Genomic DNA, 25645 nt, shown 5'->3' on the forward strand with positions numbered 1-25645 from the left:
CACCATTTATAATAAATTAACCATTAAGATTTTAAAGCGATTCTTTCGCGAGGTACCTACCAACTGCCTAATCCACTTTACATAAATGTTTCATACCCCAAATAGTCATTTAAAGTCCTTAACCAAGGTTTCAAAGTAAGGCGAGGGGTAATGGTTCGGTCGCGAAATGCCGTTACTTAAACGGGTCGTTTCTCCTAAACCGTACATCGGCTTCAAACGAACCACATATCAAAACGAAGCTCGTAACATGAACTATATAATCATGGTAATAGTCAAAACCTAACAGGGAGTTCTCGGTCCTGATGTTAAGAGCAAAAACAGTCTAAAGTAAATCAGACATTACGACGGCTATGTTTACGCGATTTCCCAAATTTTTACCATTCCAAATCATATCAATCCAACTACTAATCAACAACAACTCAAGATACACATCAATGCTACTGATTTCAGTCATAATAAGCTTAAGGATCTCAATCCAATCATATATTATAACATCTCCAAATTCAACTAAACTACTTAACAATTAATCTCGAATCATGCTTATCATTCAAATTACTACTCATCCATCCAAACCATCTCCAAACTTCAACATTCAAACTTATTACTAAAGGGTGTGAAGATTTATACCTTTCTTGGAGGGTGGAAAGTTACTAGGAGCCTTATGGAGCCTCCTACAAGCTTGATCTTTCCAAAGAAATCAAGAACACAAAGTTAGGCTTTACAGTTTCTAAAAGTCCAATTGAAAGAACTGTAAAAATGAGGGTCTTACCATGCTTATTTGGACGAGACTTGTGAACAAGAGTTGTAGACCATCTTAATACCTTTCCAACGAGCTATAGAACACAACATTTGAGTGAGTATTGAAGGAGATATGGCAGTTTAAAGTTGCTGGGTTTGTTTTGGCCGAGAGCTTTTGCTCTTGGAAGCAAAAGTCAACTTCTAATTTTTGTGTTTTATGATATTTGCTTGGTTGCTTCTCCTTTTTGCCTTGGAAAATGTTTTAGCTTTTTACCATGGTAAATTTTACATGGCCCAAAATCAACCAACAAAACAAAACCCCTTGTCATGCTTATGTCATCTTGCACATGTCATAATGCTTCCACTTGTTCACACCTTGTTGGTTTGATGACATCATCATCCCTAACCTCCTTGATTAACTCCTAATTGCTTGCCTAATGACCGCTGATCTGTTATACGGTTCGCTTAACTTTCATTTTCGTTTATCGTTGAGGGATCATACCCGGGATCTTATTACTTAGGTTTCTTTAACCTTTCTCAATACATTATATTCCTTTCATGATCCTCTCTTATAATCCTTGAATTTAAATCATTTTTATTCTGTTACCTTATACTCAATTCTTTCTGTATCTGGTAGATTTTCGGAAAAAATCAAAGTGTTCGAATTTGGATTCTGACGATCTTTACATACACTTATTTATCATATAGAGTACTAATAATATCCCAGAAGATCAATAAAAGAGCCCCTACATAGTGTGGTATGAAAATTTTTCTTATTCAGCATAATCAGCAAAATCACTATTCATAAGGATTTCAAAAATTGCAAAATTTGGGGTTATTACAGGCACATCCATGTGTATGCCTGGTGTTGCTATGTTATATCATTTATGTTGGTATGATGGCGGTATACAATTGAAAATCAATTTCATTTATGCTCAATTACATTCACCAGAAAAAATTGATTTTTTGAGCTTTGGTACTTAGTTGGATGATGGCTGAGTTGTTGCTTGGCTCTAGGTACATCTTTACTTTTACATTCAACCAGTAATCATATTTTCAATCAAGCAATGTTAATTTAGGTCGTGTCTTACAAAGTACATGTTCTTCAATAAAAAAATAAGGAGTGGCAACTATTAATTTGATTGTTTGAGCTTTAGTTCTTAGTTGAATTATGGCCGGGAGTTGTTGCTTGGCTCCAGGTGCTTCTTCACTCTAACATTAAACCATTAGTTATACTGTCAATCATGTAATTTTAATTTTCGTCACGTCCTGCAAAGCACAAGTTCTTCGTTAGAAATGAAGGAGAGCAGTTAAATTCATTTGGATTTATTTTGAATTCCGTTTATATGCCATTAAAAGAGGCCTTTCTCGAGGGTTGTGTGTAATATCCGGGATATATCGTGTAATTATTTTTGATATTAAATAATTATTATGTGTGCTCAGTATCTATTCTGTGAGTTAATTGTTAAGTGTTATCTGTACTTGAATATTCAAAAATAATATTAATTGAGTATTTTAATTTTTATATGTCCAAAATAAAATATAGATAATTGTCATATCTTCCTAATTATTTTTATGTTGATTTATGGATTTATAAGAATCATATGAAATTTCTAAAATCTTTTTCCAGGTAATTAAAATCTATTTTATAAAAACGGGAACCAACCGACGTCAACCGTTGTTACGTTTTTGGAACCTGAAACTCTTCCGAGAACTCCTTCCTAACCTAATTGTAATATTTCGAGCATTTTCCATGTTTCGACTTTTCGATCCGGCGTACGGTTTGTCCTGCGCGGGTCCCGGCGTAACATTTTCGATACAATATTCGTTTCGGTAAATTAATAAAACCCGTATTTTCGATAAACGGGAGCTTTTTATTAAACTATCCCAATTATCACTTCGTAATACGTGTAACCAGGCGCTGAGACCAAGACCGCAGTACAAATTGTACTGATCTGGATAATTATCCCGAAAACCGATACCATTTGGATCAGTTTTTATAAATAAACGTACCATTTTATATCCGGAATGATCCAACGGGATACTAATTTTCCGTAATTATAAATAGCCTTTTACCGTATTTTATTTCGTATCAAAATCATTTGCAGATAGTTAATTATATAATTTTCAGAGAAAAGCCCTAATTTCTTAAAACTGTTCTAAGAATCAAACAGCAAAACGAAGGCGTTATCGATCTCTGTTTTCAAAGCTTCAGTAACCAAAACGAAGGATTTGAGGTGTTCTATCAGATTCTGAGCTTTGTTTCACTGCAGAAATCAAGGTTAATTTTCTAAAAATTTATTTATTTTCGAATTTATTTTATTAAAAATACGAATTTTTGTTCGGATGATTGTTTGTATGATTTGATGATTGCATGTTGTAGAGCTTGTTTTCCTGATGATTTTCATATGTCATACGTCTGATTTGGAGTTCAATAACATGTTCAAATTTGAGTTTAATTTTCGAATTTCAAAATTAGGGTTTATAACCCGTATGAATGTTCTTAATTGAAATTTGGGGGTTTCTTATTCTGTGATAGATTAATGTTGTGTTATAGTGGGTTGTGTTCTCTGTGAAATTTGCAATCTAGTCGTATAAGTTTCATGAACCAACGAGGTCTGTAGAGAAGGGAGTTGTGTTTTGAAGTTTTTCGATGTTCGCCGGAAACTGGAAAATTTCACGGCCAAATTCCGGCCAACTCAGGGATTGTTAGGTTGTTTTGATTGCATGGTTGTGTTCCTGGTAACCTGTAGATGTGATCTGGAGCTTGTGGCAAGGTGAGGAGGCCCGAATCGTGTTCTCCGGCCACCCCTGTGTTTTCCGGCGACGGGATGTAAAATTTACAGTTTGGTCCCTGGACTTTTGGGGACGATACAGTTAGGTCCCTGAAGTTTCCAGACTTTGCAAAAATTGGATTCCTGTTTTAAAAATGTTTAAAAATCATATTTCCTAATTATTTTTATTATAAAAATTCATTTTTAATTTCTGAAAATTCTAAAAATTATTATTTTAATTCCGAAAATTATTTTTAATTCACAAATAAATCTGAAGTAATTAGTTAATTAATTTCAGTTAATTTTTAATTGATTAATTAGTCAATTAATTTGAAAATTAATTGATTAATTGATTTAATTAATTATTAATTGATTTTTAATTAATTATTTAATTAGATTTAATTATGTAAAAATGATTTAAAAATTTCGAAAAATAGTTTCGAGCTTTAAAATATTATTCTAAATTATTTTCAAGGCTCGATAATTATTCCAAAATTGTTTCGGAGCCAGAATTGGCCAACCGAACCCTGTTTATTATTCCGAAATTGATCCAACGACTCGTTTTAATTCTGAAAAATGTTTTAAAAATTATTTTAAATACCCGAAAGCACATTTATGACCCGAGACTTCTTTATAAATGATATGTCATTGATTACGTGATGTATTATGTGTTATACGTGACCTGTTGTTTGACTATCGGTCTATATATTCGGTGTTTACTTCGTTATTGCATAAATTTCAATCCGTTAATCGGATTTGGGTAAAACGAAGGGTAGATAGAAGTATGTGTTGAATAGAATCTTGTGAGTTGATGATTGATAGATGCTTATGATATGTGAGCAGAAGAGGCAAGACGTAGGAAAGGAAAACAGATAGTTGAAGAGTAAGACGGTTGTGATTGGAAGCGAGTGCAGAGTAGTAAGCTAATACCAGGCAAGTGTTCTGAACTTTCTCGAGATATTGTAATTCTTGATAGTCTTGTTGACATTGCAAGTGCTTTGAAGCACGGAAACCTAAATCCTGATTTCAGTTATTGTTCTTGAGCCATGAACCATATTCTTTCTAAGCCATTGATTATTGTATACCCAAACACGAACCACAAATCTACGATACTACTCCACAAATACATACAAACTAAATACCAGACACTGAACTGGATTACTATATACTCAATCCATGATATCTTATGCTTTGAAAGACCAAATCCTTGAAACCCTGAAACGTTGTTTCCTTTGTTATCCAATTCTTTCATTACCCAGCATTCAAGCTTTGAAAGTACCTGGTTGATCCTTACAAGGATTGAAACCCTTTCATTGTTAAACATTTATTGTTGTTAATGATTTCGGTTATTGTTTACTATTGCATATTCTGTTATTATGTTAGAATTGGATTGTTTTTATAAAATTATGGACCAGATTCATGGTCAGACCATATAATGGTCAATTTAGGCCAATGTGTGCCTTGGATCCAGTAGTTAGAGCAATGTTGTGTGCCTTGCTCGGGATTAGTGCGTGACTGATCAGCAGCCTAACCTTGGTTTTTAAATTAAAAGTATAATATCCAATTCTAAATCATAATCCATTGTTCACTTGATATCATAAACATATTCACCTGATGATCATTATTCTCAATTTTGTCATTATGACTTGCTGAGCTAGTTAGCTCATTCATGCGATGTTGTTTATATTCTTTCCAGTTAAAAAAGAACCAGTTGGTAAAGAGGATCCCCAGTCCAGCGCGAGAGCTAGGGGTTCAGGTTGAGAAAGTTGAGCTAGTAGGCTTCTTTTGGAATAATTTAAGTTTGTAAAAGTTTGTAATAATGTTTAATACTCAGTTTGAGTGTGAAATAGTTGGGATTTGAACGGTTTGTAATATATTAGTGTGTTTGGCTTGTGTGCATACTTTAACTTGTTGCGGTCCGTGGTGGTTGGTAAGTAGGGTCACTGCATATATTATTATTATCTTTATTATTGTTATAAGCAGGTTATAAATAAGGTGTATGTGTGGACCCCAAACTTCTGACCCGGGTTTGGAGGGCGCCACAGGTTTGGTATCAGAGCTACAGGTTATAAGTCACTGACACAAGCCTAGGTTAACGGGAATGGGTAGAGGGTTAGGATTAGAAGTAAGGCATAGGATGATAGAATGTTGAGAGGTTGAGTGTTTCAGTATATCAGATATTAGTATAGTTCATGTTATGGTACGAGATTCTTATATTGCGATATGATTTCAGATAGCAGTGATGGCCGACTCTTTTATTCCCGTATCAGCTGATCACTCAGAGCCTTCAGTTGGAGTGCCGTTTTCGTATCCACGTCCTGTTGTTCCACCAGTATTGGCTATTCTACCTCCACCTGTGTTGCAGCCCGTACCACTGCAGGCTACTCCACCTCCAGGCATGAGGCCACCTGTCAGAGGACCCCCACCAGCTGATTCAGATTCCACTGGGCATTCAGTAGCGAGTGCCCTATTCCAGTCTACATTGCCCCCAGTTCCTTATTACCGGTATGAGGCTCTTCTATTGGAGCGTGATTCCTTGTTGGCTCATATTAGAGAGTTACAGCATATCATCAGGACTACAGATGTTGATCGTGGTGTGAGGGAGCTTCGAGAGGAGATTCATGTGACACGGAGGGTTCTTGAGGCTAGGTTACATGGAGCTACACTACCTGGCAGAGGCCCTGATGCACTGCTGGGCTGGGCTACTGAGGTGATGGAGGACTTTGAGAGGCTGGCAGGACCAGAGTTTCCTTGGAGCTGAGTTAGAGATTTTGAGATGAAGATGCTGAGCAGTGTTGTATGGTTATGTAGTATGGACAGTAGTGTGTAGTGTGTATCAGTACACTCTTGAGTTGTATTTATAGACTAGCGATGCTGACTAGTGAGTAGGTTGTTGTACCCTTTTTGCTTTTACTTTGAAGCGTCTTTACGCTTGTACTACCCTAAAACTTTTGATCTATATATATCAGTACCTTTTTCCTTTCCAGCACTGTCATTTATTTTATTGCACCTGTTTTACCTTACCTTATTTATTGCACCAGTTATACCCTGTGATACCATGTACCCTGTTTTCCATAACTGTTTATATTCTGTAAAGAAGCATACAATTTACTTAGTTACAACTGTTTTCAAAAAGAGATATTCCTGTTTTACAAAACTTTTCTTTTATGCAAATATTTGATTCAAAAGCTAAATAAATTGATTGATTCTTTACAGAAAATGCCTCCCAAAAGAAATACCCGCACCAACACCCAGAATGAAGAAACCAACAACAATAACAATCAAGATGATGCAAACCCGAATGTGAACCCAGGACCTATGGATACAGCAATAGCCCAGATTCTTCAAATCTTGGCCCAACAAACAGTTCACCTGGCACAACAACAACAAAGACAGACCAATCCCCAGGTAACCTTCAAAACTTTTCAGGGAATAAACCTACCAGAATTCAAGGGTTCCTTAGAGCCAATTGAAGCAAATGTTTGGTTAAAGGAAATAGAGAAGGCATTTGCCTTAGTGAAAGTAAAGGAAGAACAGAAGGTTGAGTTTGCAAGTTACTATTTGAAGAATGAGGCCACCTATTGGTGGGAAATGGTAAAGACATTGGAAGGCACAGATGTTATTAGTTGGGAAAGGTTCAAGGAATTGTTTTTAGAAAAGTATTTTCCTCAGTTTGTTCAGGATCAAATGGAGCTGAAGTTTTTAGAGTTAAAGCAAGGGAATATGTCGGTAACAGATTATGAGGGGAAGTTTGAGGAATTGTCAAGGTATGTGCCGTCGTATGTTGATACTGATAGAAAGAAAGCTAAGAGATTCCAGCAAGGTTTGAAACCATGGATCAGGGGGAAAGTAGCTATTTTTGAATTGGAGACTTATGCAGGAGTAGCACAGAAGGCTATGATCGCAGAGACAGAGAGTGAGATGTTCCAGAAGGAAAAGGAAAGCAAGAAAAGGAAAATTGAAGGAAGTGAGGGTCAGTCACAAACAGGGAAGTTTCTAAATTATAAGAAGGGCAAGTTTCAGCCAGGGAGAAATTTTAATTTTAGGAAACAAAATGCAGGAGACGGAGGCCAGGGCAACCGTCCAGCTAATGTGAATCAGCCGAATCAGTTGAGATTAACTTTTCCAGATTGTCAAGTTTGTGGAAAGAAGCATGGAGGAGTTTGTAACAAGTTGAATGTGGTATGTTTTAAATGCAACCAGAAAGGGCACTATTCAAGGGAGTGCCGAAATCAGCCAGCAAATAAGGATCAGCCTATCCGGAATCCAGCAGTGAAGGTTCCAGCCATTGGATTTACATGCTTTAAATGTGGGAAGCCAGGACATATGGCCAGGGATTGCAAGACACCAGCCCCAGTTAGTAATGTATTGAGAATTATGGGATCTACCCCAACAGTGAATGAGACTCCAAGGGCTAGAGTTTTTGACATGTCGGTGAAGGATGCGATCCAGGATACGGATGTCGTGGCAGGTACGCTTAATGTGAATTCTTTATGTGCCAAAGTGTTAATAGACTCGGGAGCAACTCGATCGTTTGTTTCACAAGATTTTGTTAGTAAATTAAACTGTCCAGTTGAGTGCTTAAATGAAATAATGATTGTGGAATTAGCAAATCAAGAACGTGTAACTGTGAACCAAGTTTGTGGAAATTGTGAGATTGAGATTTCTGGTAGTAAGTTTTGTGTAGATTTGATACCATTTAAGTTAGGAGAATTTGATGTGATATTAGGGATGGATTGGTTATCTAAGCATGATGCTCAGATAGATTGTCGAAATAAGAAAGTAATGGTGAAAATGCCAGACGAAAGAATAGTAACGTTCAAAGGTCAGAAACAAGTAAAGAAGTTCTTAACGATGATTCAAGCCAAGAAGTTACTACGACAAGGATGTGAGCATTTCGTAGCATATGTGATCGACAGAAGTCAGGAGCCAGCAAAACTTGAAGATATTCCAGTAGTGAATGAATTTCCAGACGTATTTCCCGATGAGTTTCCAGGACTTCCTCCAGATAGAGAAATTGAATTTGCGATCGACTTAGCACCTGGAACAGAACCAGTGTCCAAGGCCCCGTACAGAATGGCGCCTGTTGAGATGAAAGAGCTAGCAAAGCAATTAGAGGAATTGTTAGAGAAAGGAGTAATTAGACCCAGCGTATCCCCGTGGGGAGCCCCGGTATTATTTGTCAAGAAGAAAGATGGAAGCATGAGACTGTGCATCGACTATAGGGAGCTCAACAAGCTGACAATCAAGAACAAGTATCCGTTACCCAGAATCGATGATCTGTTTGACCAATTGAAGGGAGCCAAGTACTTCTCCAAAATTGATTTAAGATCGGGATATCATCAACTAAAGATCAAGCCAGAAGATATACCAAAGACAGCTTTCAGAACAAGGTATGGGCATTATGAATTTCTAGTGATGTCTTTTGGATTGACCAACGCCCCAGCAGCGTTTATGGACCTGATGAACAGAATTTTCAAAGAGTATTTGGATAAGTTTGTTATTGTGTTTATAGACGATATTTTAATCTATTCCAAGACGGAAGAGGATCATGCGAAACATGTGAGAACGGCTTTGGAGATTTTAAGGAAAAAGAAGTTATATGCTAAATTCTCGAAGTGTGAGTTTTGGCTACAAGAAGTTCAGTTCTTAGGACACATAGTCAGTAATGAAGGGATCAAAGTGGACCCGACAAAGATCGAGGCAATTACAAATTGGGAGAGACCGAGAACACCCACTGAGGTAAGAAGTTTCTTGGGATTGGCAGGATATTATCGACGATTCGTTCAGAATTTCTCAAGGATTGCCAAACCATTAACAAAGCTTACACGAAAGAATGAAAAGTTTATATGGAACGACAAGTGCGAAGAAAGTTTTCAGGAGTTGAAGCGAAGATTAATTACGACACCTGTTTTGTCACTTCCAGACGATCAAGGGAATTTCGTAATTTATAGCGATGCTTCTCATAAAGGATTAGGATGTGTTCTTATGCAGCACGACAAGGTGATTGCTTATGCGTCAAGGTAATTGAAACCACACGAACAAAAGTATCCTACTCATGACTTGGAGCTAGCAGCTATAGTTTTTGCTTTGAAGATTTGGAGACATTATTTGTATGGAGAAAAGTGCGAGATTTTCACGGATCACAAAAGCTTAAAGTACATATTCACACAAAAGGAACTTAATATGAGGCAAAGGAGATGGTTAGAGTTGATCAAAGACTATGATTGCTCGATTAATTATCATCCCGGTAAGGCGAACGTTATAGCAGACGCGTTAAGTCGGAAAGAAAAGTTAAATGAGTTATCAGTACCTGAAGATATATATAAGGAATTTCAGAAATTGGAATTGGAAATTAAAGTTTGCAAACCTGAGGAAGCGAAAATGTACAGTATGACTTTCCAGCCGGAGTTGTTGGAGAAAATAAAGAAATGTCAGGAAAATGTAATGGATCAAGATATAAATCGTTTGGTAGGTGAAGAATTATGCACGCAGAAGGATGATCAAGGCATTTTGAGATTTTCATCTAGAATTTGGATTCCACCGGTGACGGAGTTAAAGAATGAAATTTTACAAGAAGCACATAGTTCAAGATATTCCATCCATCTAGGGAGTACCAAAATGTACAGAGATTTAAAGAAGAATTATTGGTGGCCAGATATGAAGAGGGAAATTGCGGAATGGGTTAGCAAATGCTATACCTGTCAGAAAGTTAAAGCAGAGCATCAGAGACCAAGCGGATTGCTACAGCCATTGGAAATTCCAGAGTGGAAATGGGAACATATTACCATGGATTTCATAGTCGGATTACCAAGGACAAGGGCTAATCATGATGCCATTTGGGTTATAGTGGATAGACTTACCAAGTCAGCTCATTTTCTGCCTATAAATGAAAGATTTTCGCTCGACAAGTTAGTCCATATGTACTTGAAAGAAATTATAGTTTGTCATGGAGTTCTAGTGTCTATCGTATCTGATCGAGATCCAAGGTTTAATTCAAGATTCTGGAAGAGTTTTCAAGAATGTTTGGGAACAAGACTGAATATGAGTACAGCTTATCACCCCCAAACGGATGGCCAAAGTGAAAGAATGATCCAGACAATCGAGGATATGTTACGTGTTTGTGCGATTGATTTCAAAAGAAGTTGGGACGAACATTTACCTCTGGTAGAGTTTGCTTACAACAACAGTTATCATGCCAGCATTGGAATGCCACCCTATGAAGCCCTTTATGGATGCAAATGTAGATCTCCAATATATTGGGAAGAAGTAGGAGAACGCAAGATACTTGGACCTGAACTGGTACAGCAGACAAAGGAAGTTGTTGAACTTATCCAGAAAAGATTAACAGCCGCTCAAGATCGTCAGAGGAAATATGCAGACCAGTCAAGGAAAGACATGGAATTTGAAGAAGATAGCTTGGTATTACTGAAAGTATCACCATGGAAAGGACTAACGAGGTTTGGAAAGAAAGGGAAGCTAAGCCCAAGATATGTCGGACCTTTTGAGATCCTAAAGCGCGTTGGCAAAGTAGCTTACGAATTGGCATTACCTCCGCACATGGAGCACATTCACAATGTTTTTCATGTATCGATGCTCAAGAAATATAATCCAGACTCCAGGCATGTAATATAATATGAGCCAATAGAGCTTCAGGCAGATTTATCATATGTAGAGTGTCCGATAGAGATTCTAGAGGCAAGAGAGAAAGTATTGAGAAATAAAGTGGTAAAGTTAGTAAGAGTATTGTGGAGAAACCCAAAGGTTGAAGAGTCAACCTGGGAGTTAGAAAGTGATATGAGAGAAAAGTACCCTCATTTGTTTTCTTAGGAGATTCTGAGGACAGAATCCTTTTAAGGGGGGAAGGATGTAATATCCGGGATATATCGTGTAATTATTTTTGATATTAAATAATTATTATGTGTGCTCAGTATCTATTCTGTGAGTTAATTGTTAAGTGTTATCTGTACTTGAATATTCAAAAATAATATTAATTGAGTATTTTAATTTTTATATGTCCAAAATAAAATATAGATAATTGTCATATCTTCCTAATTATTTTATGTTGATTTATGGATTTATAAGAATCATATGAAATTTCTAAAATCTTTTTCCAGGTAATTAAAATCTATTTTATAAAAACGGGAACCAACCGACGTCAACCGTTGTTACGTTTTTGGAACCTGAAACTCTTCCGAGAACTCCTTCCTAACCTAATTGTAATATTCCGAGCATTTTCCATGTTTCGACTTTTTCGATCCGGCGTACGGTTTGTCCTGCGCGGGTCCCGGCGCAATATTTTCGATACAATATTCGTTTCGGTAAATTAATAAAACCCGTATTTTCGATAAACGGGAGCTTTTTATTAAATTATCCCAATTATCACTTCGTAATACGTGTAACCAGGCGCTGAGACCAAGACCGCAGTACAAATTGTACTGATCTGGATAATTATCCCGAAAACCGATACCGTTTGGATCAGTTTTTATAAATAAACGTACCATTTTATATCCGGAATGATCCAACGGGATACTAATTTTCCGTAATTATAAATAGCCTTTTACCGTATTTTATTTCGTATCAAAATCATTTGCAGATAGTTAATTATATAATTTTCAGAGAAAAGCCCTAATTTCTTAAAACTGTTCTAAGAATCAAACAGCAAAACGAAGGCGTTACCGATCTCTGTTTTCAAAGCTTGAGTAACCAAAACGAAGGATTTGAGGTGTTCTATCAGATTCTGAGCTTTGTTTCACTGCAGAAATTAAGGTTAATTTTCTAAAAATTTATTTATTTTCGAATTTATTTTATTAAAAATATGAATTTTTGTTCGGATGATTGTTTGTATGATTTGATGATTGCATGTTGTAGAGCTTGTTTTCCTGATGATTTTCATATGTCATACATCTTATTTGGAGTTCAATAACATGTTCAAATTTGAGTTTAATTTTCGAATTTCAAAATTAGGGTTTATAACCGTATGAATGTTCTTAATTGAAATTTGGGGGTTTCTTATTCTGTGATAGATTGATGTTGTGTTATAGTGGGTTGTGTTCTCTGTGAAATTTGCAATCTAGTCGTATAAGTTTCATGAACCAACGAGGTCTGTAGAGAAGGGAGTTGTGTTTTGAAGTTTTCCGATGTTCGCCGGAAACTGGAAAATTTCACGGCCAAATTCCGGCCAACTCAGGGATTGTTAGGTTGTTTTGATTGCATGGTTGTGTTCCTGGTTACCTGTAGATGTGATCTGGAGCTTGTGGCAAGGTGAGGAGGCCGGAATCGTGTTCTCCGGCCACCCCTGTGTTTTCCGGCGACGGGATGTAAAATTTACAGTTTGGTCCCTGGACTTTTGGGGACGATACAGTTAGGTCCCTGAAGTTTCCAGACTTTGCAAAAATTGGATTCCTGTTTTAAAAATGTTTAAAAATCATATTTCCTAATTATTTTTATAATAAAAATTCTTTTTTAATTTCTGAAATTTCTAAAAATTATTATTTTAATTCCGAAAATTATTTTTAATTCACAAATAAATCTGAATTAATTAGTTAATTAATTTCAGTTAATTTTTAATTGATTAATTAGTCAATTAATTCGAAAATTAATTGATTAATTGATTTAATTAATTATTAATTGATTTTTAATTAATTATTTAATTAGATTTAATTATGTAAAAATGATTTAAAAATTTCGAAAAATAGTTTAGAGCTTTAAAATATTATTCTAAATTATTTTCAAGGCTCGATAATTATTCTAAAATTGTTTCGGAGCCAGAATTGGCCAACCGAACCCTGTTTATTATTCCGAAATTGATCCAACGACCCGTTTTAATTCTGAAAAATGTTTTAAAAATTATTTTAAATACCCGAAAGCACATTTATGACCCGAGACTTCTTTATAAATGATATGTCATTGATTACGTGATGTATTATGTGTTATACGTGACCTGTTGTTTGACTATCGGTCTATATATTCGGTGTTTACTTCGTTATTGCATAAATTTCAATCCGTTAATCGGATTTGGGTAAAATGAAGGGTAGATAGAAGTATGTGTTGACTAGAATCTTGTGAGTTGATGATTGATAGATGCTTATGATATGTGAGCAGAAGAGGCAAGACGTAGGAAAGGAAAACAGATAGTTGAAGAGTAAGACGGTTGTGATTGGAAGCGAGTGCAGAGTAGTAAGCTAATACCAGGCAAGTGTTCTGAACTTTCTCGAGATATTGTAATTCTTGATAGTCTTGTTGACATTGCAAGTGCTTTGAAGCACGGAAACCTAAATCCTGATTTCAGTTATTGTTCTTGAGCCATGAACCATATTCTTTCTAAGCCATTGATTATTGTATACCCAAACACGAACCACAAATCTACGATACTACTCCACAAATACATACAAACTAAATACCAGACACTGAACTGGATTACTATATACTCAATCCATGATATCTTATGCTTTGAAAGACCAAATCCTTGAAACCCTGAAACGTTGTTTCCTTTGTTATCCAATTCTTTCATTACCCAGCATTCAAGCTTTGAAAGTACCTGATTGATCCTTACAAGGATTGAAACCCTTTCATTGTTAAACATTTATTGTTGTTAATGATTTCGGTTATTGTTTACTATTGCATATTCTGTTATTATGTTAGAATTGGATTGTTTTTATAAAATGGTGGACCAGATTCGTGGTCAGACCATATAATAGTCAATTTAGGCTAATGTGTGCCTTGGATCCAGTAGTTAGAGCAATGTTGTGTGCCTTGCTCGGGGTTAGTGCGTGACTGATCAGCAGCCTAACCTTGGTTTTTAAATTAAAAGTATAATATCCAATTCTAAATCATAATCCATTGTTCACTTGATATCATAAACATATTCACCTGATGATCATTATTCTCAGTTTTGTCATTATGACTTGCTGAGCTAGTTAACTTATTCGTGCGATGTTATTTATATTCTTTCCAGTTAAAAAGGAACCAGTTGGTAAAGAGGATCCCCAGTCCAGCGCGAGAGCTAGGGATTCAGGTTGAGAAAGCTGAGCTAGTAGGCTTCTTTTGGAATAATTTAAGTTTGTAAAAGTTTGTAATAATGTTTAATACTCAGTTTGAGTTTGAAATAGTTGGGATTTGAACGGTTTGTAATATATTAGTGTGTTTGGCTTGTGTGCATACTTTAACTTGTTGCGGTCCGTGGTGGTTGGTAAGTAGGGTCACTGCATATATTATTATTATCTTTATTATTGTTATAAGCAGGTTATAAATAAGGTGTATGTGTGGACCCCAAACTTCTGACCCGGGTTTGGAGGGCGCCACATTGTGAGACCCCCATATTCGACCCTATAAATCATCTTCACTCTTACATTAAACATTTTATTATTTTTCCAGAAAAATACTATTAATTTTGGTTGCGTCTTATAAAATGCAGGTTCTTCATCAGAACTGAAGGCGCAACATCTACGGTTAGTAGTATATAAATCCTTAGATTCATCTTTATGCTTTTCTAAATCAATTAAACACAAACCAGGCACATTGGAGTTGGTTCTTGTAATATCGGCATGTTAAGCTAGCCCCTTCCTTGCAAAATTTAAACTTTTGTACACATAATATCACTGCAATATTACCAAAGAAAGCGCGTGAGGTTCTGGAAACTAATTTCTTTACCATTTTGAATGCAACAGTTTTCTCCAGCTCTTCAAAACATTTTCTCCATTTAATAATCTGTTTGCGATATTCCATATAACCTCATTGGTTCTTTTACATGTGTTGATTTTTTTTATGGGCATCTGATCAAGACACACATTCTTTTTGGGAGGGATGAATTTACGGATGATGTTTCAGGATACTCTTGGTGTGCAAAAATGTTTCAGGCATGGTCCATATACTTTGATAAATTCATGTTCAGGACCAATATTATAAATATTCCTACCTCTACACATTTGATAATATTTTCACATTTGATGAATAAAAGATTGATATTATATCTGCAAAATTATTGTTTCTTCTCTTGTAGATACCATTAAGCTGTTACGAGTATTGGAATAACAAGTTATTGGCAACTTACTAGCCTACAATCATTTTGACATGGAGCATAGGTAGGCTAAATCAATGTAATATGATAAAGGATAATGTATAATTCACCTATTACAGCTCCTTCATGATAATGTATAATCAGATTTTTGCCTGACTTTAACATATGTATTATTTACTCATTGTCTAACTTCAAAGAAAATAATTACTGTAAAAATATGATAGATCAATTTCTTTTAAATAAATAAATAATATGTAATGTAAATTTTAAAAAGGTGCTCTATATAAAATATTTTGTATTTAAAATTTGTACTCCTTCTTTTATATATATATAAAAAAGCTTTTCTCACCGCGCGAAGCGCGGTTTTCTCATATAGTGTATTCATATATGAATTTGTACAATATTCTACTTTAAATGTTAATAATATTTCAAAATTCATGCAGATGGACATGAGAGTTCCATATATTTGTGAATTCTAATTTAATTATTGTTCACCAAACCATTGCTATATCTCACCTCCCTCCCTAATTAGTTATCACCATTTTTGTGATTACATTGACCAATTTTTGATGAAGATGTAAAAACACTCTTTTATTATTTTAAAAAATTAAAAATTAAATTTTGAAATAGACTAGAGGTAGTTTCAAATGAGGTGGGGGTGAACACCCTAATTACCCAATATTGGGCTCGTTTTACAAAACAGTCGGAGGTCAGAAGCAACGCCACGTAGGTATACTAACGGCATACGCCTCACCTATAACTTTATCTCGATGTAACGTTGATGACACTACCGTATCTTTTGGACACGCCATGTCAACAGCCGTCTCTTGCATATACGCCAAAGATATAACAAATCCTCAACACAGATATGTCACAGGCGAAGACATATCAAGAAACACATACGACACCCATGAAGGCGTAAAGCCGAGCAACGCCTTTTAAACACCGTTTCAGCGAGGTAAGTATTACAATCTTTGAACTTAAATCTGCATATTCTTTAATCTTGAAGCCCATTCAATTTATATGAGCAAAAAATCCCTTTGCCTCTTTCGTAATGGAGGTAAGATTGACATGGATACCATATATAGACAGTGCCCATTAAATATACGCCACTGCTAGTCAGGTTATCAGTGGGTAGTTTGGGTATCTATACCCACCCAGGGGTAATTTCGTAAATCTAAGCTCATATATAGTATTTTGGATAATTTTTCTATTTTTTTTATATTTTCCAATTATATAATACTAATACATAACCCTGCGAAGCACAAATCCACATAAATATTTTTTTAAAAAAGTTATGTTTCAATTTAACATTATTGAAGTCTTAATTGTATATTTAATTAATAAATAAAATATATTAGTCATCTTAAAAGTTTATTGGTCTGATGATAAAATAGGTAATCTTTATCTATATAATACACCAATATGAGTATAAAATTAGTGAAACATTTTATTCATTAGTTGAAATGACTAATTTATCCCTATATTTATTATTTATTTAAAAAAATTGTGTTGTTAGCGAGAATCGAACTCATGTCTATTCATGAACATATAGATATTCATACAACCACACCATGTTGCCACTTCTATTTTTTTATTATACACATAATATGTAAGTGTCCTAGACAACAATACTTATTATTATTAACTTCAAACATTATTATAATATCATCATCTTGAATATTACCATTACCATATTGCCATTTATATTAGATATTCTATTCATGAAAATTAGTGAGATATTTGATTAATGTGCAATGAAAAAATTGCCCTTGTTTATGCTAGATGTTTAAAATTTAGTGTATGCACATATTTTCGAATGAACTTTTGTCACACTGTCATTCATATATAATATGTATGTGTGTCATGTGAAAGAAACAAAATATAAAATTAAACATGAAATATGAATAGATCACACACACAGATATATATATATATATATATCTGTGAATGTGTCTAAGTATTGTTATGGGTAAAAACTTAGGGTGTATTTATTGCTAAGGTTCGTGAGCTTCGAGGCTCGATTTGACTACTCTCGTATCTCGTGACTCAATCTGCCTTTTACAAGATGCCTGCGTACCTTGCTGTTTGCCAAGGATCAAGTCAAAAAATGTAGTTCTGATTTGTGGGATGAGACCCCTTATATAGGCATGGGATGCCTTCGAATTGGGTTAGGGTTAGGAGACTTGGTGGACAAGTCTCATATTTAGAGTGGACTTTGGAGTCCTAAAATGTAGGAAATTGATTCATTATCCCATGAGATTTCTTAGAGGCTAATCTTCAATAAGTTGTATCCTTATTTGGCCTTTACTTATCAGATGTCTTTTACCCATATTAATTAATTATGAAATTAATTAATATTCAGGGTTTTGGGCCCCTTTAAAATGGGCTTTTATTGTCAGCCCAATCCGGGTATAATTAATGCGATATTAATTATGCAATCAGGGTTTATTTTACTCCCTATTATTTTCCCTCCAATTTCTGGGAAACCGTAAAAGATTTCGTAGAAGTTAAGTTCATTTGTTCCCTTACAGGGTATCGTTTTATAACGTAAAGTATGGAGCGACTTACACATTTACAACGATCTGCTTTATTCGAAGCTTCGGGATATTTTCTGGAATTTCTATATATAATCACTAGAATTTCCTTAATTTTTAGGATTTTTCCTTAATTTCTAGGAATTTTCCTTCATTTCTAGAATTTTTCTTACAGACTTCCTATACTATAATATGCCTTGAATCGATTAATGCCCCCAATGCTGGGACTTCGGGGGTTCGGGGGCAACGCCCTCGACCTTCAGTAATTTTTAAGAATTACTCTATTAATTCCTTAATTTTTTCAAATTTTCTGTTATTTTCGACCAGGATCCTGGTCGATAAACCAACCTGGATTCTAGTCAAAATTTTGGCCAGCTCCTGGGATCTAGTCGAACAAATTTGACTAGGATCCATGACCTGGATTTCGACCAAGATCCTGGTCGAACTTTTTGCTCCTTGTTATGTCCTATGCGAAACCTCACAATCAGGATTTTTGAGCAGAACGTCGACTTAATCCTCGCCGAAGTTCGAGTGATTATGTGGCTCCTAGTCGTGGTGGTTCGACTAAGTCCACGACCTCAATCCTGGTTATTTCTGGTCATGTTTTCAAGGCTCCTGATTGAAGCATTGCGAGCAGAAATCACGAATTAGATCTCGATCTTGATTCTGGTTGATTCTTGGGGTCTTTATCGGGCTCATGTTCGAAGGTTTTCGAACGGGATTTACGACCTTGAATTCGACCTAGATCCTGGTCGTTTCAATGTGTTTATTAAGCCTCATTGGACTGGGCTCTTCATCTGTATTGGGCCTATAATTTGGGTCTTAATTTTCCTAATCCAATATGGATTGGGCATTAATTTTCCTAATCCAATTTGGGTTGTGCATTGATTTTCCTAATCCAATTTGGATTGGGCCTTGATTTTCCTAATCCAATTTTGGATTGGGCCTTGGTTTCTAATCCAATTTGGATTGGGCCTTCAATATTCTTTTAAAATTCTCAATAATCTTCAAGAACATTCTGGAAAGTTTCAGAAATTAGGCTTTTTATTTTGGGCTTTAACTTTTATGGGATTTTTTTCCCTTCAACTTCTTCCACTTGCCTAGATAAGAGAGTGAGTTGAGTCATTTTCTCCTCACTTCTCATTTCTTACTCCTTGATTTCCTGCTTCTTCCCAAAAACTCTAAGTCTTTCCGCCAATCTCAGTGATCTAGCTTAGTTTTCAGTTTAAAGACCTCCAATGTACAAGGCTTCCAGGTATATTCAACATCTTCAATAGTTTTTCCAGATTTGTGCTTTAATTCTATGTTTCATATAAATTTTCTGCACTTTCCATGCATAAATTCATGCCTGAATTTGTTCTTTTCTGCATTATTCAGATGGCAAACAAGAAAATAGCTCGTTTGGCCAAAATGAACGTGGCCAGAAAGTCAAGCGAGTTCCCCATTCGATCAAGGTATTCTTCCTTGATCGATATGATCAACACCCGGGGAGACAAGTACCCTTCTGATGCTTATCTGGACGCGTTTGATCACATCAACACGTTTCATGCTGCCAAGGAGCTGGAGAAAATGACCGATGAGTTCAAGATTCCAAAGCCCTATAAGTTGATCTTTGCAAGCACCGCGGATAGGGCTTTCCATTGGAAAAAAATGCTTTATATGTCTTCAGGGACACACTCAGGGCTGGAATCAGTTTTCCCTTTCACCCTTTCATCCCAGTTCTTCTTGCAGATATTGGGATCAACCCCTGCCAGCTTCCTCCCAACGCTTGGAGGCTAATATTTTGTTTCTTGTCGCAATGCGCCAAGCATAATGTGCCCCCCTCCGTCACAGTTTTCAGGAAGATTTTTCAGTTCAAAAATAGCTCCGACAAGAATCCAGGGTGGGTTACCTTAAATCAATTCCTAACCATCCCTCATATCATTAACGGGAATTCTATTCCTGACAACAATTTAGGCTGGAAAAAGAAATTTGTTTATTTATTTTGGGAAGGCGGCGATTGGGGAACGCTCTTTCGCTCATCCTTCAGGCAGGTTGTTGATGGAATCCCTAAGGACATAGTGTTGTCTGAAGAGGAAACAAAGGCCTTCAATCTCCTCACTCAAGACAATGGGACATCCCATTCCTGGGATCTTATTAGGGAGAAAGTCCTAGTTGAACACGGCCTTTCTCCCGTCTCTATGAGGAGTAAGTTTTAAATTTTTGTTTTAATTTTTTTCAAAGTTTTTTCTTTCTAGCATATTCAACTGTTTTTTCTCTTTTTGTACAGCCGCTGAAAAAATAGTGGAGGCAACTAAGCCTAAGGACTTAGAAACCACCATAGTGAAGCGGGCAGGGAAGGTCTTCAAAGATCCGCGCCTTAGGGATCATTTCCCAGAATTTCTGCTCCAGGCAGGAGAAGGGGATGAAGAAGGCCCCAGCCAATCCCTACGCACAAAACAAAAGCCATGGGCCTTCTTTCAGCCAGCATGGGGAATCCGGGGAAAGGACACGATCATTGGAAATACGAAGCATGCCAAAGAATGGTCACTTCAGTCCATTTCCCCAATAGACTACAAAGATTTTGTCCTTCAACAGGACTTGGAGGCTAATGAGCTGTTTGACGCTCAGACCCTGGCAACGTTAACTTGTATTACCATACCTATTTTATACACTTTCCTTTTCTCAGGTGAAACTTATTTTCTTTCATTCCTTTCCTCTCATCTCAGGAAAACGTCCATTTTCAAGGGGCGCTTCACCAAGAAAAGGCTTGGAAGGTGGCTTACGATGACACCACTAAGAAGCTTGAGGAGGCCAATCAACAGATTGAGAGCCTCAAGGCCCAACTTGCCTCCTCAACTTCAGATTTAGAAACTGCTCGAACCAAAATCATCATTTTAAATGATGAAAAAAAAGGTTCGATGCCTGGATGAATACTCAGGAGTTTAAGGATCTGATGGAGGAGCATGACGCCCTTACTCACCCTATGAGCTACAAGGAAGGCTGGGATGCTGCGGTTGAGGCCATTTAGACCGAATACCCAGAAATGCTCAAGGCAGAATCCTTCATAGAGTGGCTCTGAGGAGTTCGGGCCTTCTAAATCGAATGCTTATCTTTTCCCTTTTGTATTTCCTTCATTTTATAAAATACTTTTTGAAATTCTGATTTTGATAGCCTTCGGGTTTTATTTATGTCATTTCTCTTGCTTTAATTGCTTTTTGATTGATTAGTAACTTAAATCACACAGTTCTAAGAGTCATGCATTGAATAATGGAATCAAGACTGAAAATAATCTGATTCTTTAAAACTTGAGATAATTTGACCTCAAAAATATAACTTGGTCTTTCAAACCTTACATAAGATGGGTTCGACCCTGATAGTTACAAGCTAAAATGCAAATCCTGCTAAAACTGAGATATAAAACCCTAAGCAAGCAAAGCTTCATGGTGCTTTTGAACCTTGTTTTTTATGAACACGAACTATATGTAGTAAATCTTCAAATTTTGAGCATGCCAAGTTTGAGGTACTTCCTCTCCATCCATGGTCTTCAATTTGTAAGATCTTGTTCCTTGGATGTTCTTAACCTTGTATGGCCCTTCCCAATTTACGGCAAGTTTTCCTTTCTTCCCAACTCCAGATGATTTTACCTTCCTTAGAACCAAATCTCCTTTCTTGAAGAATCTCTCTTTCACTCTCAGATTATAGTAAAAAGAGGCTTTATTCTGATATTTTAGAATCTTTGTGTGCGCTGCATCTCTTACTTCACCTATTAAATTCAGGGCTAATCTTTGACCCTCCTCATTTTCCTCAGCATTGAACGCTTGAATACTTGGCGATGAATGTGATATTTCTACTGGTACAACTGCTTCCGCTCCATATGCTAATATGAAGGGGGTGGCTCCTATTGTGACTCTACATGTGGTTCTGTAAGCCCAAAGTATTGGCAGTATTTCATCCACCCAATTATTTCTGGACTTCTTAATCCTCTTTTTTAAACCATCTAGAATGATCCAATTTGCAACCTCTGCTTGCCCATTAGCTTGAGGGTGAGCAACAGAAGTGAATCTCAAGTCAATTTCATTTTCTTCACAATACTTCCTGATCTCCTCATTGTTAAATTATGTTCCGTTATCAGTTACTAAGATTCAGGGAATCCCGTACCTGCACATAATATTTTCCCATAAGAACTGAGCGACGTGCTTAGTCGTAATCTTTGCCAAGGGCTTAGCTTCAATCCACTGCATAAAGTAATCAATTGCTACAATCAAGAACTTCCCTTGAGTAGTGGCCATTGGGAAAGGCCCGAGAATATCCATCCCCCACATAGAAAACGGGATTGGGGAGTTGATGGAGATGAGCATTTCGGGAGGCTATCTTACCACTGGGGCATGCTTCTGACAATGTTCACATCTATTCGCATATTCTTTGGCATCATCCATCATTTCCAGCCAATAGAAGCCTAAGCAGGTGATTTTGTGGGCTAAGGACCTGCCCCCAAGTGTTGGCCACATATACCCTCATGTACCTCCTCTAAAGCAAGTCGAGCCTCATCCGGCCTGAGATATCTTAAATAAGGAACTATAAAAGACCTTTATAAAGAATCCCATCAATTAGAGAATATCTTAGTGCTCACACAGATAACTTTCTTGCCTCCACAGCATCACTAGGAAGTCATCTGGTTTGTAGATGAGCCTTAATAGGATCTATCCACGACCCTCCAAGTCCTATGGGGGAAATTAATTTGACGTCTATGCTCCGTGTTTTCAAAACATGAAAGTACACGCTCCCAAAGCTTTCTTCTATTTCTGATGAGGCAAATTTAGAACACGCATCGGCCTTAACATTTTCTTCCCTTGGAATGTGTTCAACATGGCATTCATCAAACTAAGTCATCACAGCCCTCACTAGGCAGATATACTTTTCCATGGTTTCATCTCTTGCCTCAAACTCCCCCTTGACCTGGGATACCACCAGCTTTGAGTCCCTACAAACTTTCAAGTTTTTGACTCTCAGCGTCTCTGCTAGGCTAAGGCCAGCTATCAGAGCTTCATACTCGGCTTCATTATTGGTGGTTGGAAAATTTAACTTCATAATATATTCAATCAAGAATCCATCGGGGCTTTGATAAACTAACCCTGCTCCACTCGAATTTGTTTTTGATGCTCCACCAAAATAGAGAACCCAGAATTCCTTGTCCTTGTTCTGTCTACCTTCATTATCTTTTTTTTCCTCTATGCCCTCAGGTCCAGTGTAGCGACTGGGAATTTCGCGACGTGATTAAGTGAATAAAGTATAATTCTATGGTGTAATTATAAATTATGTGATTAAATAAGGGTTAAATGTATTTGTTGGTTAATTGTCTTTATTGTATATTAGTTACTGGGAACATAAAATGACCCGTTTCAGTTTGATGAGTCAGCTTAGGGGATAAGCTGTGTTGTCGGTCCGCCAGGTAGAACGGAACCCGTCTTAAAAGAGATTAAGGTATTTAAATGTGAACTATGTGTTATTGTGTGAAATAGGAATGTTTAAGTGAGTATTATATTCCAGTGATGTGTCAGTTGATATAAAGAAAATGATTGAGAAGCGTAATTCAAAATGCTCAGCGTCGGGTCGTCAGACAGGACGCGACCCATTACGTGAAAAGCGAATACAAATAAAAAGGGAAAGTTTTTATGATAAAATGTGTTTCGATATGAGTCGTGATATGTGAATACGTGCTATTGCTTGAGAATATGCTTGATCATGTGCTTTGGTTATTTTTAAATGATTTTAAGGGATTTATTTGATTTAAAATAAGGTTTATTGAACCTTTAAATGTTTTTATAAAATTATCCGAGTATGGTCAGGACATGAAATTTGTTTTGTTATATTTGAAATAGTTCTAGAGCCTTTACACAAATGATAGATGGATTTATTTCATGATCGGTGTATCTTAAAATGATTTTATGGAGTTAAAATGCTATTTTCAACATAATCTTGTAAAAATCCGTATTAAATCAACCGTTCGCTCAAAAATTATTCTAAAAATATGGCTGAAAAGCTAATTTCGAGATCTATGTTATACAATTATTATTCTTTGTATTCCCTCTTTTCTGAGAGAGTTATTCATTATTTAAATTCATTTTTAGATTGTGAATAAAAGAGAATGGAAGGAAGGAAACCTTGCTAATTACTAAAATACCCCTACCCTTTTATTATAAAAACCCACTCTCCCCCTTTCTTTTTCTTTCTTCACACGGCTCTCTTCTCTCTCTCTCTCTCTCTTGTGTTCTCTCATCTCTCTTTTCTCTCTCACTCTCGAAGTCTCTCTCTCTTTTTCTCTCGGTACAACCCTCTTCATCCATTGATCTCTATGAATTCCTCCACGAAACTTCATTCTTAATCCATATATGGGCTTTCAATCTTGTGCTTTTGTTTGTAGATGCTTGCTTGCGAGTGTGTGTGTATGTGTGTTTGGGCTCGGTGATAAACCAAGGGCCGAGTTCTTGCTTTTTTTTGAATGTTCGACTTGAGTTTCTGTGATTTCAGTGATGACTGTGTATTGCATGTGTTAGTTGCTGTGTTTTTGGGTTAAAAATCGGAGGTTCAAGGTTGGAAACCCTCGAATGGTGGCACCACCGTGAAACCACCGCCACCGGTGATGAACTTCGGTGAACCGGTGATGAGTAATGATGTATAAACTGAACTCTAGATTATTAAAACTTGATTTTTCAAAAGTTGCATGTGTTGTTTGCTTAAAGCCAAATGGTTCTTGATTTTTGAAAAGATTAAGTTGAATTTTTGTTGATGTAAATGGTTTGTTATTGATTATATTTAGAAATTATATTGAGTTGTGCTTTAAAGATCCAAAATGATGTATACATGTGGTATTTTGATGCTTGTAGTAGTTGTCATTAGAGATCATGATGTAGTTAGTTAGTTTGATGGGTTAAAGATCAAATCGATGTTTGCATGTAATGTTTTTGGGGGAATTTGAATGATATAATTCGAGTTACAGGAAATTAAGATGATTTAAGTGCTCAAGGTATTTCTTATGTGCTTCCATGTGTTATAATGATGAATTGAGGTTAAATTTGGATAAATAATGGTTGCATGTTAAGGAATTGTTTTGTATTCGGCAAGATTAGGATTTAAAAGAATCGTTCGATTTCTTGCTTGTGTTTTGTGATAAAGCCGAATGGATCATAGTTGTAAAAGGGCTTATTTCTAATAAAGTGGTTGATTTGATATTAGGGTTTCACTAGGTGAATGCATGTAAGATTACTAAAAATTATTTGGTTTCTTTGTTGGTTTTGATTTGAATTATATGAAATAAAAGGAAGGATTGAGTCATTTTGATATAGGATTGTCGAATCGTTATTATAACTCAAATGTAGAGTTTGGGTATAAGGATTGTATGCTATGTGTTATGGTTTCATCGCAATACGTGATTCGATGACTAATTGATTTGAAGTATACGACTATATTGTATATCATGCTATGTGAATATGATCGAGTATATACTCTTAGGGTATTGCGATAAGGGATAATTGTTAAACGTTCTGGGAACTTCGAGTGAGAATCCAATTAAGGTTTTGATTATTGGATTGTAGATT

The sequence above is a fragment of the Apium graveolens genome, chromosome 5 (assembly GCF_009905375.1).
Source record: "Apium graveolens cultivar Ventura chromosome 5, ASM990537v1, whole genome shotgun sequence".
Taxonomy (NCBI): Eukaryota; Viridiplantae; Streptophyta; class Magnoliopsida; order Apiales; family Apiaceae; genus Apium; species Apium graveolens.